This window comes from Benincasa hispida, chromosome 3 (assembly GCF_009727055.1).
Source record: "Benincasa hispida cultivar B227 chromosome 3, ASM972705v1, whole genome shotgun sequence".
In the NCBI taxonomy this organism is placed as follows: Eukaryota; Viridiplantae; Streptophyta; class Magnoliopsida; order Cucurbitales; family Cucurbitaceae; genus Benincasa; species Benincasa hispida.
The window spans coordinates 67001195-67017866 of NC_052351.1; positions in this window are offsets into that span (position 1 = coordinate 67001195).

Below are 16672 nucleotides of genomic sequence, written 5' to 3' on the forward strand. Positions count from 1 at the left end.
AATCGACCCTTTTTAAGCCAACGTAGTGGCTTATGTGAAAATGTCTGCTACAGAACCTGCCACAAAATCCTATAAACAATCAGCCTATTCACCTTTCATCTCAACCATCTCCTCGTCCATTCCGACGTGAGAGCGTATCCCTAAACATCGGCAAACTGCCCCATCTCCCACCGTGCGTTCGAAAATCCCCCTTTTTGTCGAACCCTTAACCACCATATTCCCCATCGATGCTGAAGCCCAACCTATCACATCTTCACCTTACTCACCACATACCTCTACTAAACTCGCCTTCCTATCCCATCTCTTTCATCTGAGCATCTGTTGCCCTAAGATGGATCACAACCTAGTACAAGTGAGTTGGTTAGAAAAGAGGAACATGAAATATTTGAAGACATCCTAGCCAGCATTAACGAGAGGCAAGGATTGCAAGATGCAGACCAACATATGCGTTCTGATGAGGAGAATGTGTTGGCTAGAGGTGAGGAGTGCTAGCCCAAACACAAGAGGCACTAGATGAGGCTGATTGTTGGGCCTTGATATTGGAGAAAGAAATGGTTGAAGAAGAGAATAAAGTGCTGCCACAAGGGTCTGTCCCTGACGCGTCCACAACACACCAGTTTGACTCAAATGATGGCCCTTAATCCAACCATTAAAGAGAAGAAGATTAATCATAGAAGAAGAGAACAGCGAAGAGATGAATCAGGAAGTTGCAACTGGCCCTGTGGTTTCGATGCTTGAGGAGAGCTCAACTGAATCAAGTGAATTGGAAAGTATGCTGGAAGAATATATACCAACAAAGAGTGGGCGAAGGAAGGGGGCTCTCCAAAGAGAGTTGGAGGAAGAAATGAAGGCATTGACCAAAGAAGGTGCCGCCTATAAGGCAAAGAAGAAAAACTAAGGGAGGAAGCATCAATTCTTGGACATCCTAGTTGAGAAGGGTTTCTTCCTCGAACACCACCCTCTGCCCTAATACATCACTGATATTGTCAACGCAATAGGTTGGTGTTAACTCTGTGTCAGCTCAACGAAGATTTGGCCTGACCTTGTCTGCAATTTCTATAGCATTGATTTTAATGGATGGAAGGATGTCGTGGATGACACTCTAGTTTGCTTCTCTCCCCAAATTATCAATGAAGTACTCAACATGACGAATAACCCAGAGGCTAAAGGAAACCGCATTATTGAACAACCTAGTCCAAGTCACTTGGAGGATGCGGTTTGAATTATAGAAAAGCCTGGAGGCAATTGGCAAATATCTCGAACGGGCTTCATGACTATGGCTTCCAAACTTACTTCCCAACGCACACCTGGCTCTATGTAAAAAAAAAAAAAAAAAAAAAAAAAAAGACTCATGTCCTTCATGCATGATGAAATGGTGTTTAGGGAAAATGTCTTGGTCACTTACTGTGTTATGCAATGCATCCCCCTTGACATTGGATAAATCATAGCTGAATAGATCAAAAGTGTCAAGGATAAACCACGTGGCCAACTATATTTCCCGTGGTTAATCTGTTCGTTGTGTGAATGCACTGGCATCCCTTTGGAGGATGGTTTTAAAGAAGATGAAGGGCTAATGGACATAATCATCATTTGGTGTTTATTAAGAGGCTCGCGGCATCAACTAAATCTCCCACCAAAACCCAAAGCTTCCAAGCATCAACCTTCCAATTGCGAAAAAAAGAGAAAATGTGTTGAAACCTCTGAAGAGGAGCAAAGCAATAATGCTTCACCTGATGAACAAGAATCTGAGGTGGAGCCTATGTTAAAATATGAGGAGTCTAAGTTTGTGGACTTGAACCTTTCCACACTCCCTGAAGAATCTGAACACAGGGATGATAACCTTAACCCACCCTCATCTCCCACAAAACCTCTCAACTCAACCCATCCCTCCTATTTATGAGCCAACAAGTCTGAAGACCCATGATGAAATGCAAAGGGAGTTAATTGGTGAAATAGTCAATTTAGCGCATTCAGCTCGCTACTCTCTGCCCACCACATTCAACCCTCTTGCGGCCATCTACGAGCCAACTAAGCTTGGAACCAGCAATGCCCAAAATTTTCAAAGTCCAGTTCGTGAGATGCTTGAACGCTTGTAGCATACCCCTGAGCCTCATATCAATTTCCCCATACCATTTACCACAATCTTCAACATGGATGATCTCAAACAATTCATCTAAGCCCAACTCAGACCATAGCTGCATCACTTAAAGTGTTTCATCTTCAACAAGCAACATTTCAACACCAGAATATTGCACTGAAAGATTATCTGTGTCAACAGGTGCAGAGGAATCAAGACCAGTTCAATTTCACCATGCAATATATCAATCAAGTTCTGATGGGGATGTTTGCCCCTCCTCCACTGTCGCAACATCTTCGTGGGCCTCTACAGTTTATGGATGAAGACTCTACTTTTGAAAGCAGGGACGATGTTGCCTTGCGATTAAATTTGGGGGTGTTGGTTTTATTTCTTTTGTATTTTCACTTCTTTCTTTTGTATGTGTTAACAATATTATGTTCAATGTATTTATCTCCTTTATGAATGTAATATCAATAATTTTCTCCCTGCATTTGTACTGAGTATTCCTTTATGTTGCCTTTATTACTTCTTTGTCTTGCATCCTATCTTAAAACCTCCATGATTACACCAATGTTTAATAACCCAAAGGTCTTTATGATAAGCATTAGAATATAATTTTGGGAACTTCTCTACGTAAAACATATCTTTGATTTTTCATGCATGCAAGCCTCACCTCAAATCTCTTTTTGAAATTTTTCTAAGGCATTTTTATAGTTCTCTTTCAGCAATGAGGACCTTGCTAACCTAAAAAATTTGGGGGGAGGTTCGAGTTGATGCGTTCACTTTTATAAAATATCCTTTTCTGATTTCATTTAAAACAACGAACTTAAAAATAACAAACTCCACTATTAGTGCAAGGGAAAACCCTACTTGATTTGAGTTTAGTTGAGAATGGCACTTACTTGTAGTTGGGATGTCCACATGACACCCGTGGGGGCAAGCCAAAATGAAGGTAGGTAACTAGGACCAACGCAAAGCATAAGAAAACATCCAAGTCCAATGTCTAAGCCTAAGGAAAAAGAAAATATATAGCTTATACAAGAATTTAGTTGTGAAGGGTACTCACTCGTAGTTGGATGCTTGCATGACACTCGTGGGGGCAAGCCAAAACAAAGGTGAGTTACCTAAATTGATGTATGGAAGAGCATTAAGCAATAACAGACTGGATAAAGAGCTTTTATAAAGAGTGAACCTTCTAACGCATTTCTGAATTTAAAAGATAAAAATATTTAGAAAAATCGTATAAAAGATCAAGGACATATTTCTTTGGGAAGGAAGAAAACTTACACTATTATATGTTCATCTCAGACTCTTTAAGTTGGAAGACATGATGAGAGATTGAGCTAGTTGTGTTAAGACAGAGTGAATTTGCTAAGGGATTATTTTGGGAATGCTTGAGGAGAATTATTCAAAATTTAGGGGTGTGATCACTTGTAGAAATACAAGTTATTTCTCTCTTAAAGTTGGAATAATTAGGGTTAAATAATGAGTAACACATTCATTTTATTGGAAAAACACATGGAATTGCATATATACATTCAACACAAATAAAAGCATCCTTTTAAATGAAAACTACATTATCGATGCATTATAACGAAGGAATCAAGGAAATTTACTAAGTGTTGCAGAGAAGCCAATCCAAGAAGTATGCGTCGAACCCCATCTGACATAGAGTAATGCATTTCACTGGTGCACTTAACATCATATCATAACTTGCAAGTATGGGTTATGTGACATGTGGCACCTGAACAGGTTAGAGCAGCAGGAGGTTAAGGCAGGGCATGGAATTTAATGCAATCAAATCACAAGTTGCTGAGCTAAAATGCCAATAAAAGGGGGAGTTCCCATCAACACAGGGTTGGATGGTTACACATTTAGAAAATTAGATAGTTAGAAAACTGCACTATACATACTTAGTCTCCCAGTCGTCTGCAAGAAGAAAAGAAGGAAGACTTCCATTTCCACTGTTGATCAAAGAGGTTTTGCCGGAGATAGAGCTTGAGAAAGATGACCTCCAGTACATCCTCACCTCAGTTACCAACAGCAAACACCAAAACAAGTCAAAGGGAGAAAGATATTAAACCCGACGACTTGACTCTTCTTTCGCCCTTACTAAACATTTTCTTCCATTGTTTAACTTCATTGAACTGGAATTCTGTAAAAACACTTCATCATTATTAATTCAATCATGATTTCATCCATTTCTAATTCTTTTTACTTGATTTCTTTCACCATAAGCAACTCAATTCACTGTGGGTTGGGTTGAGTTAAATGTTAATATGTTAAGTTTCAAGTTTAACATGCTTGATGTTCACTTAGAGTTTTATGCTTGAATCCATCTGATCAATTGATTTAAGTAGAAATAGTCAATTGTTAGAGAAAGTAAGTAACTGTAGAACGCATCGGGTAAAGGCATTGAGTAGCTTTAGAGATAAATTTAATCATGTTGTTTATCTATTCATTTTATCCAATGCATGCATCTTAGAGATAGAACAAGTGTGGCAATCACATCAAGAGATGTTGAAGATAGACTTGAGTCAAGAACAGAACCTAAACGCATCACACATGTACACTTAGAGTTGAGTAGATACTCCTTCCAACCCCATTTCATCTTATTGATTTCATAAAGGCTAGTTGTTTGTTACTAAGGAATCAATGCATCCCACTTCAACGCATAATCCAACTTGTCAACACACCTTTTTCACTTTCTGTTCTCCTTACATGCATGCGGTATTTAGTTTAGTGTACATCATCAATGCATACATACATTTGAAGAATCATTGTAGAAGGTCCACTTAACCATATTGCATTAGTGCTCACTAGATCCCTACGTTCAGCCCTAGACTTACCAGGAAACTTGAGTTAGATTTATACTTGTATCTATCTAAAGGAAACTTGTATTTGCTCGGTGTCAAGATTGATGTCGTTAGTTCAAGCTTAACCCAAAACAACTAAACTAATAAGTAGTACTAGTGGAAGCACGAGGTCAATCCTCAGGGAACCACTTTTAACTAACAAATTGGACTATTGAATTCCTAATTGGGGGGGCGGGATTTTTAGAAACAAAGTAAAACTAAAACTAGAATTGATATGAATTTTGTAAGAGACTAATAGTAGAGAGCATAAAAGTACTCTTGCTAAGATTTCAATGTAAATAATATTGGGGAATGATGTTGGTTAGTCTAATTCAATCATTGGTTTAATTGTACTTATGCAATTTAATTATTCCATAACACATTAGAGAGATGCCTTAATGTCCCAATTAGTTAATTAACCTAAAATTGTCAATTAACCCTAATTTAGTTCTAAGATGCTTCCTAAAGACATTCCACATCAATTTCCTAAATTGCAATAATTCTAGGGTTTTCTAGGCTATGACATGCTTGAAATACTATAGAGTCAATTTAAGAATGATTTATTTAAATGTTCTAAACTAGTCATACTTTCAAGAAAATAGGAAACAGTCCAAATTTTCACTCAAGATTTCTAGTTCTTACAACTTCATTACAATTATGCTATAGAGCCATGTAATTTTGCATAGAAAAATCTAACAAATTTGAGGTGTCAACTCATTTTTATCAAATTTTATTGAAATGAAAACAAGAACATTCAAGAACAATCAATTACACAAGATGAAAATACAAGAAAAAGCCTCAAGAATTTAATAACCTAACAAATTCCTCAAGAAAGAAGATTACCTAGCCATGAAGTGGTAAATTCTTGAAGAAATCCACTGAATCTTACAAGAAATTGATATAAGAATTGAAGAAATTATAAAAATTTCTCTCAAAATCGTAAGAATTGATCTCTCAATTGTAAAAATAGGTCTCTCTTTCATAAAAATGATTTCTCTATGCAAAAATGGCTGAAAAACTACTTTTATATCAAGGTTATAGTGTTGCAATGGTGGTAGGAAGCATCGAGCGGTCCTTTGTGTAGGCACGCACGTTTTTTATCATTTCATCAGAATTCGTACATTACAACGCTAGGGATAGCGTTGCAACATTGCTTTGTATATCAACATTCTGCCTTGATCTTTTAATTGAACAAACAATGACAGATAGCAGAAATCTGCTTTTAATGACGGGCAAAAGATGTCGATTAGAAAAAAAAATCTATACATCTTCATATTTTTTTCCTTTTTTTTTCTCTTCCTTTGATCCATTGCTCGGTTTTGACTTCTTTGGTCATATTTTTTGTCATTTTTACTCCAATTTAATCTAAATTTATTGCAGTGACTCCAAAATACTCCTGGTACTATTTTACCAATAAAATTGACATACTAAGCAAATTAATAGTATAAAATTCAGGGAGTTATGTACTAAAATATAGTTTTTTTCAAGACCTATTAAAATACCCCTAACTTAGCTCTTGATCGTCTCGGACAAGTAAAATTAAAAACATGCATTCAGTCAAGCAAAATATGAATCACTTATTTGTTCATTCATTCATTTGTTCATTCAAATTGTTTATATGCTCACTTGACTTACCCAAATTTTGTTCTCACCTGCTTTCTCAACAGTCAAAGAAATAATAATACAAACTAATATTTAAAATTTAAAATTTTACCAACAAACAATGGAGACTTATTTTTTAAAAGAAAACTCTTTTTCTAGCAAAATCATAAAAGAAAGGAGGGCAAAGCTTTAGTTTATTTAAGAGTCACATGCTAGTGGAAAGGTGATATCTAGCTTTCAATTCCTCTTCGCCCTACACAAGCTCGGTTATCGGTCTAACATATACCTAAACTTGCAAAAAAGAGAGGCAATTCTAAGACAAGGATGCTTTTATACTCACGCATACAAATCTTAATTGGCATGTCTTTTACTTGGAGGGATAACTTTCACACTCACACCGTCGGGAACCTATCACTCTTTTCTTGTGGGCACTAACTAGACATGAATGGAGGTAGCCCTTTCCACCTCTATCCATGCACATACACACGTGTTAGTAAAAGTTATGTTATTTTGCAAGCTTGCTCTTATTATTATTATTATTATTTTATTCTAGCAATACTAATTTGCTATCACTAAGCTCTTTTTATTCCTCTTTGTCTAGACTTGCTTCTAAAACAAATTAGTTGTTCTCAAGACAAAAAGTTATCCCATCGAGGTGACAAAGAAAATAAAGTAGAAATGACATTTCTACAGGTCTAAGATTCTAAAAACAAACCATTCGATTTTTTATGAAATTATAGGAAAAGAATTTTTCTTTTGAAAAATGGTCAATAATTTTTTTTTGAAAATTTTTCTTGTATCTTACTAAAAAGAGTGCGTCATCAAAATTTCATCGATAAGAAAGAAATGATTCTGTAAAAATATATTGAGAATATAAAACAAAATGGATGTGATTCTTTTACTTTGCATTCATGCATTCAGTCAATAATGCATTTATTCATTTATAGCAAAATGAGTAAAGAGTCATTTTATACATCTAAGTCATGGAGTATCTAAAAGAAATCATGAAGAATCATTCTTAACATGAAAGACATATTTCATCAAGTGGTAAAAAATTTACAATCTCAGAATAACAAAGCTATCATCAAGATATTAGAGCCATAAACATATAGTCAAGATATCAAAATATCAAAATCACAAAATTTAACTCTAACCCGATCTCAGATGCTCAAAGGATCTAGACATGCATTTATATCATCATTATAGAGCAAAAATTTAAGTAGGCTCATTTTTTTATTAAAAAAATTAATAAAAAATGTAAAAAAAAACATGCAATGTTTCCCACCCCCAACTTAAACATTGAACATTGTCCTCAATATTTAAACTATGCATATAAGTTTAAAAACAAAAAGTAAGAGATGTAGAGAGAAACTTCCCTGGTTTTTATGATTGATTATTCTTTTGCTTGAGAGAATTGCTTGTTTTTTTTTCTTTGAGACTTTCTTTTCCTTGCGTTTACCTGCAAAAAAAAAAATAAAATAAATCAACTATTCTTTCATTCTTTTATATATTAACAAAGTTTGCTAAGAAATGCAAAAATAAGAAAGTAAGAGAAAGAAAAGAAAAAAAATGAAAATGAAAAGAAAGAGAAACTTCATCCTGTTTTGCAAATTTTTAGCGTCGCTTGCTCAACGTTGGTGAATAGGGGGATCATATATATGAGGGATTAGTCAAACGCAAGTCCAATTGAACTTGGTTTACATGCCCTTAGTTGAAAACTTTAAGCCTAAGCCCGTTCACCTTGAAATTTTTTCCTATTTCAAGGAACATCAAAATTTGCGATCTTTTTAGGCCCTTTCTTCTTGGGATTCTTGAAACAACTACCCAAAAATTTACGCTTCTCAGGAGATGGGAGAGTCTTGGACTCAACTCCTTTTAAATACATTTTAAAAACAGAGCAACAGTTAGAAGCCTTATTTTTGTTTTTGTTATTACAAACAAGTTTAGATTTAGAATCATGAGTTAAAGGTTTTTCTTTCAAACAAACTTTGTTTTGAGATTTTGAATCTATTTTTAAAGTATCAATATTTTGGCAAAAATTGTTGCAGGAATTCAAATTATCATCTTTTGAAGATTTTTCATTTTTGCAAATTTTAAGAGAATAATTGGCTTTTTCACAGAAGTTCAGAGAAAGATGAGACGAATTTTCAGAAGTCCAATCAAAGTCATAATCTATAGAAGGAACTATGAAATAATTTAAATTTTCATACAACATGGAATCAACAACATCATCTATCTCATCATGCAAATCAATAGAGCAAAGAGACAAATACTCTTCCGGGAATTTCATGGTATCATAAATGTTGAATGATTTTACTTCTCTATCAAATTCTACTGACAAAGACCCTTTATCTACATTTATTCTAGTTTTTGCAGTTTTCATGAAGGGTCTTCCTAGTATAATTGTAGAGGAAGATGAAGTGTAAACTTCATCCATTTTAAAGATATAGAAATCAACGAGAAAAATCAATTCACCTACTCTTAATAAGACATCCGCAACTACGCCTAGAGGTTGTATGTATGACCTATCAACAAGTTATATACAAACATTAGTCTTTTGTAGGCCATTCAATTTTAGGTCTTCATAAACATGTAAGGCATAACATTTATTGAAACTCCTAAATCTAGCATAGCATGTGAAATGATTTTCTTATCTTTTGCATGGCAAGGTAAACATCCCCGGATCCCTACATTTTTTAGGCATATCTTTCCTTAACAAAGCAGAAATATTCTTGCTAACGGTTACTCTCTCTTTTCCTTCCTTTTTCTTTTCTTAGTGCACAAGTCTTTTAAGAATTTAGCACACCTAGGTATTTGTTGAATAACATTAAGAAAATGGATATTAATTTGTACCTTTTTTAACATCTCAACAAGCTCTAAGTTGGTATTTTATCCCTTAGGCCTTGCTAATCTACTAGGGAAAGGTGCTTTAGGTACATAAGGTTCTACTTTAGGAGGAGAGTAATCACATTCCTTGAGAAAAATAGGAGTCTCCTTTGGCTCACTTACCTTGCTCTCTTGTTTATTTATTACCTTTTCTTGCTTCTTTGAAGAGGATTGAACCGATTTGCATCATAAGAGGAGGAGGAGGGAATTACCTTTCCTCTCCTAAGAGTTATCGCACTTACATTCGCATGCTCTGATTGGGCGGGAAGCTTTCTAGAGGACTTGCTTTCTAGCTTGCTTACCATGACTGCTAGTTGGGTTATTTGAGTCCCCAAATTGGTGAAGCCTTGCCTTGTTTCTTGTTGGAAAGATTTTGTGTGTTATTGGAGTGATTTGGTCTCTTCTTGCAATTGAATGTTGTCTCTTTGAAGTTGATGTAGATCCTGTTGAAATTTTAAAGAGTGATCATCTAGTGATTTTATAACTTCTTCTAAAGATATACTTGAGGAAGATGATGAGGAGGATTGATTTCAATTTTCAAATTGTTCTTGAGATCCCCACTTGAAGTTAAGGTGATCTCTCCACCCTTGGTTGTAGGTTTGCCTATACGAATCGTACTTGAGCAACCTACATGTCTTAACTTGAGAGAGACCACCTTGAGCAACCTATGTAAAAAGAGACACAAGATTAGAGATTTGAGTTCTAAGCTCACTTATCTATTTGGATTGAGAAATGTCGTGGTCGAGAGTCCTTGATTCAAAATTTTGAGAATTTTCAGCCATGGTGGATATGAGTTGATTAGCTTTGGTAGGCGTCTTGTCAGCTAGAGCCCCTCCGGCGGAAGCATCAATATTGCTCCTTTCCGATAGAAGCAACCTTGAATAAAAATACTAGACAAGATATTGTTCAGAAATTTGATGATGAGGAAATGATGCACAAAGTTGTTTATATCTTTCTCAATATTCATAATGCCATAGATTTCTTTTCTAATATTGTGTGCCTTAGATGCAGGGAAATTTTTTTTAAGAACTTCTTTTTGAACCCCTTCCGTGTAGTGATGGATCCCGCCAGCAAATAGTACGACCAATCTTTGGCCACATCCTTCAACGAGAAGGGAAAGGCCCTAAGATTAAGCAGTTCTTGGGTTACAGCATGCGGGCACATTCCATCACATACGAGATGGAATTCTTTCGTATATTTGTATAGATCCTCGCTCGGTTATCCTCTAAATGTAGGCAAGAGATGCACAAGTCCTGGTTTATGTTCAAATGGAATGGTAGTTTTCGGGAACATTATACACAATGGTTGTTGGTTGTAATCCGGCTCTGCAAGCTCACGCAAGGTTTACTCCCTTGCTTCTCCCATAATGTTCAATTGTGTTGGTTCCTCTTCTTCTTGCCTTAGCTCTTCAAATTCCCCTTCTTCTCTTCTCGTTCTTTTGCTTCGAAGTCACCTCTCTTTGCGGTCTACCTACAATAAAATCACAAAGTACACTCCGAAAGTAGCGGGTCATGCACAAAAGGAAATTTAATCACACTAACTATTTTTTTATCTTATTATTTCTCTTATATTTTTTTATTATTTTTAAAGGAATTCAAAATTCAAGTACGCCAATTGCACGGCTCCTCGGCAACGGTGCCAAAAATTTTCTCAGTGTCAAGATCGATGTCGTTAGTTCAAGCTTAACCCAAAACAAATAAAATTTCTAAAGCACATACAAAAACTAAAACTAACAAGTAGTACTAGTGGAAGCACGAGGTCGATCCTCAGAGTACCATTACTATGAATTTTGGAAGAGACTAATAGTAGAGAGCATAAAAGTACTCTTGCTAAGATTTCAATGTAAATAATATTGGGGAATGATGTTGGTTAGTCTAATTCAATCATTGGCTTAATTGTACTTATGCAATTTAATTGTTCCATAACCTATTAGAGAGATTCCCTAATGTCCCAATTAGTTAATTAACCTAAAATTGTCAATAAACCCTAACTTGGTTCTAAGATACTTCCTAAAGACATTCCACATCAAATTCCTAAATTGCATTAATTCTAGGGTTTTCTAGGCTATGACATGCTTGAAATACTATAGTGTCGATTCAAGAATGATTTATTCACTAGAAGAAATTCGCAACCGACATTAAAGGTCTTTAGTGATTAAAGCTTATCGGTTGCAACTGACATTAAAGCCTATTTTTTTTTTTTGGATTCTTAACCGACATTGAAGCCTGAATCTGTCCGTTTTATCAATTATTGTCCGTTTTTTAAAGTTCCCTTGCCAAATCCATTTTTTTCGGTAAAAAAGTATAACATGACACATCATCATCGAACACTATCGCTATGACATTATTCATGTATGGATTGTAAATCTATTACATTTAATCCACAAATTCTGCTATAGAATTATAATTTAAAAGGCGTACAATAATTCAAGTCTTGAAAACACAAATTACAAGTAATATAAATATTATGATTTTACAAGAGCAACAGAATCTTCCGTGTAAAGGCAACACAATTTTATTTGTCTACAAATTTTCTACAAATTTGGGAGGGTTTGAGAGATTAAGAGATGTAATATACATTGTTGAGATGGACTTCATTATCAGAATTCTTCTTCTTCAGCTCATCCAGCAACTACAGAAGAATTGGAAAGATTTAGAATTTAACTTCAACTTAACAAGTAATGTGCCTGAAATTAAGAATTTAACCTCAGGTAGACTCTGATCCAAGGAGAAAAATTAATATTATAACCATAACCACATTTATATAATCATATGAAAGGCCAAATGTTAATGAAACTTCAATCTATCATGCATATTGAAACGTGCTATAATGTGATCAGAATATAGAAAACAAAAGTGCCAACTCATATATAACAATAACACAATCAAGATAACCAGCTTCTATCAGATTGCAAAAGTAATCTCCATTCAACAGAATGAATGCATAATCTGATTATATAAAAAGGTTTAACCAAGTAAATATACCTTATCCGGTGTCATGCCAAGCTTTCTCTTGAACACTTCACACACTTGATTGTACGGGGATACTAGGCATAAAACTAACCTACAAGAACATAAGGACTAGTTTTCAGTATGAAATCCAAAGCAACCGAAGTTTCTAGATCAATATTAAACTGCATACCTTGAAACAGGAAGACAATAATGGTGTCGAAGACAATTAATTTCCCAAAGTGAACTTCCTGTACCAATAATTCTTGTTAACAAGGATCAATCACCAAATATTAAACCACCACACAATAAACATAAAGCGGCCACCAGTAGGATTAACTCAAAAAGGCATGATTCAAATTGAGCACACATGGACTATTGTGGAACAAACAACCACGACACGTAGCTAACTGTTTTTTTCAGCCATGAAATTTAGACTTATGAATTAAAACATCTTTGTGTAAACCAATGGAAAGAAGTCAAGAAAGCCAATTTTGAACAAGTGATGTGATATTAACAGTTCACCACAGGAATACTAATTAATCCAAATGTCCTTGTCCCCTTCCTCCAACAGAGAGAAAATCCATTGGAAGGCACGAAATAAATTTATCAAACGCATGATGATAAGAATATAATCCAAGAAATTAAAGGGAAAAAACCACCAAATTTACAAAGTCAAAAGGAAGAAAGAACAAAAAAAAGAAAAAGACAACACTTATCAAACGCTAGATTTAATAGATCAGTTTCCTCTAGGTGTGGCAACAGGGCGAGGCGGGCGAGAGGGTACTTTAGTGTGCGAGAGCAAGATGCGGTATGAAGTGAGAGCGAGAGTGAAAGTACGAATTAGAGTGGAGTATAAGCAAAGTGAGAGGTAGCGAGAGTGGAGGTATGAACGAGAGCAAGTAGCAAGAGTGAGAGGGGACGAGAGTAGCGAGAGCGACTGAGGCGAGAGCAGAATGACTTATGAGCGAGAGCTGGGGATTTGGCGAAGGGGAGGATTTTGGCCTTATGAGCGAGAGCGAGAGGGATTTGGGGGCAAGAGGGGAGGGATTTGGGCGAGATAATATCTAATTAATAAATAATTTTATTGAAAAACCATTGAATTGAATTGCCACAGGTATAGAATCTATCTATAACAATTAGATTAAAAACAGTGCTACCTTCAATCATAACCAATATATTATGATTTCTTTCTTCCGGGGAGCATTAGCTCGACATCATATTTCATTCTCTAAAGTAGAAAACTGGTTCAGTATTCCATGCAGTTTTGTTACAATCTACAGGATTGGAATATCTTAATATGGACACTTATGTAACAAATGGTGTGCTGAAGAAAAAATTCAAAGAATTACCAACTTGGGCCTTTCTATCTCTTGTGTTTCTTCTTTTTCTTTAGCTTGACACTTCAGAGAGACATGAACTAACAACGAATCAAACATCGATAAAGATCTTTCTCCAAATCTTTAATGGCTCTAGTATCCTTTCTCCCCTAAGAAGTACAGATAATTGACCACGAAAACCAAAAATTATCATACACAAAACCAGAACTGTTTTACTGTATCAAAACTAAAATCTAAATAGTATACCTCAAAACCAGATCAATCAATTACCATAAACAACATCTCATAAAATTAAGGTGACAATCTAAAAATCTTCGAAGTCGGCCATCTAAATTCAGTTACAAGACTGTGATGGTCAAATTCATGGAAGTGGGGAAGAGGATTCGGGATTGGGATGAGAAATTTCTGAAAAGTAGGATGAAAACGGGCACGAATGAAAAATTGAACAGATTTGAAGGGAAAAAAGAGTGAACTTTAAAAAAAACGACGCTCAGCTTGAATGCGTATTTCTTGGTGGGAAAATATTTATTAAAATTTTCGCTCTTTTTTTTTTTTTTTTTTGGCCTTTCTTCCATTCTCAGCACGCCAAGCTTGTCTCAGCACCGCTGTTCTATATTTAATTGAATTTTTCTTTGGGAAATTTTCACTTAGGGTGGCAACGAGTCGGTGCCGGGAAAAAGCTCAAACTAGATTAAAGTTGACGCGAAAAAGATCTAAAAAGGGGGAATGAAATTGCAGATTGAATTACCTCATAAATAGATTCAAATCCTTCATATCTCTACCGATCTCTCTGTTCTTTCTTCAATTTTTTTTCAATCATCATTGGATCTTCTCAAAGCATCGACTATGATCTCTCGCTGCGATCAATGGCATCGGGAGTACGAAAAGATGAAAAATCGATTTCAAATCGGATTACATGGACCGCATTGCTGACCTATCTACGGGGTTCTGCCATTTCTCATTGGTTCCACATATCTCTTACTTTCTACCTCAGAAACAAATTCATTTGAGTAGGTGTTTGAGGAGGTGATGATCCAACAGATTTTTCCTTTTTTGTGGTTTTGGTCGCCATTTTTTTATAGCTTTCGGATTCATTTTCCTTCGCCGTCTACGAAGGTGTGTTCTGAAATCTCGAGAGAGAAGGGAAAAAACAATGATAACCTAATACTTTTTTGTAAGAAACAATTGGGGGGGAATGGGTTTTTTTTTTTTTAAGGAAAAAAAAAAAAAACACATATCTTTAATTCAGTTTAAACCGACATTAAAAGATTACATATACTACAATGTTGGTTTAAAACCGCATTAAAGATTTGCCTTTTTTAAAAAAAACAAAAACCAAAAGAGCCCGACAATTTTATACCATTCTGTGGTTATACATCTTTGCTCCCCCCAAAGACCAATATTCGGACCCCGAGAGAATTTTTATAGCGTCGCCAAAATTCTGATTAGTGGATTCGCATAATGTTTTTTCTCAACACGGGATGTCCACTTTACTTTTTAAGAAATTAGGAGAGAAAGTATCTCCTTTAATTATCCATTTCAAGATCTTCATCATTCTTTTGCACATAATTAAGATATTAATGCTATATATAGAAGCCAAATGTCCACCAGTTTTACCATACAAAAACACGAATTTTGAGGTGTAATCACCTCCTAATTACAGACGTCTGGTATAATCAAATAATTCTAATTAATAACCAAGCTCCCTTTAATCTTAATAACACCTACATTATCAGTGCACTCAACGTTTCAATGATACAAAGTCAATCCTCACAAGCTTCATTCGTTTGTACACTCCTTTCATCCAATCCCAAGATAATATCTTATCTCCTATACTTTGAATACGGGTAATAGTTCCTCTCTCTGTCAACATAGTACTTCAATCTAAGAAATAAGTGTTAATATAGAATTGAAAGAAATTTACTACGACCGATGTCCTCTACATTCGAAACGAAAATACTGATCGTCTAATCGTAAACATATGGTCTCCTATACCGCGACATTAATATACAAACTTGAATCTATCACTGATTATTAAAAATGTACTTCTTCTGACAGATCTGCAGATACTCAAACTTACTATAAGCCAAGGTATAAGCTCGTTCTCATTCAAATGTAAGGGAGGAAGGCGTTATTTGTGATAACAATTGGTCCTTTGCCTATGTTATAAGTATGCTCAGCACAATTATATGTCTCTTCTCGCTCTCATCATCAGTGTATTTGTCAAGGCACTCGTAGTCGCATATACTATTAAAATAGAATCAGACCAGCCCATTTAATCCTTTTTTAATTGTATCGACTTAACACAATAAAAATGATTCGGTTGGAAATGACAATTGTCAGCTATCCTACATTTCGATTTTCTTTCTTCTTTTTAACTTTTCATTTCCATTGTATTTCAATGGCTTCGAGTGATTTTTCCAATTGTCCTTTCTCCAATTAATTCCAAATGTGCATGACCCAAAAACTTGGCTATACCGCATTAAAACATGATGAGTATTTAGATATACGAATAAAAGCTGGAAGCTGGGGATATAGAATTGCGTAAGTCTTAGATAATAACAATTACATCTATATAAAGTTACTCCTTGTTTTTTTTGTGGCAATGTGTAATGGCGTTTTGCCTGTTGTATTGTAACATATAAAAAACAGCTGTGTCGACGTCACAGTAGTTGCATATCATGGTATTAATAATCCTAGTGTATCTGTACCAATGCAATATACCGCGCCAGTTTTTCCTCAATTAGGTTACATTTTATAAGTCAATACTTTTAAATTCTCTTAAAAAATTATATAATATAATATCAAACCAAAAGCTTCGAATAGTGTTAGGATTAGAATCGTAAAATTGATAGAATAAAACTAACATAAGAGACCACAAAAAGAGTAAAAAAATTTGGAATGCATTTGGAAAAATTGGGTCACGGTATCATAAACTGCTCCAACATCTTTGAGCTGTCCTTA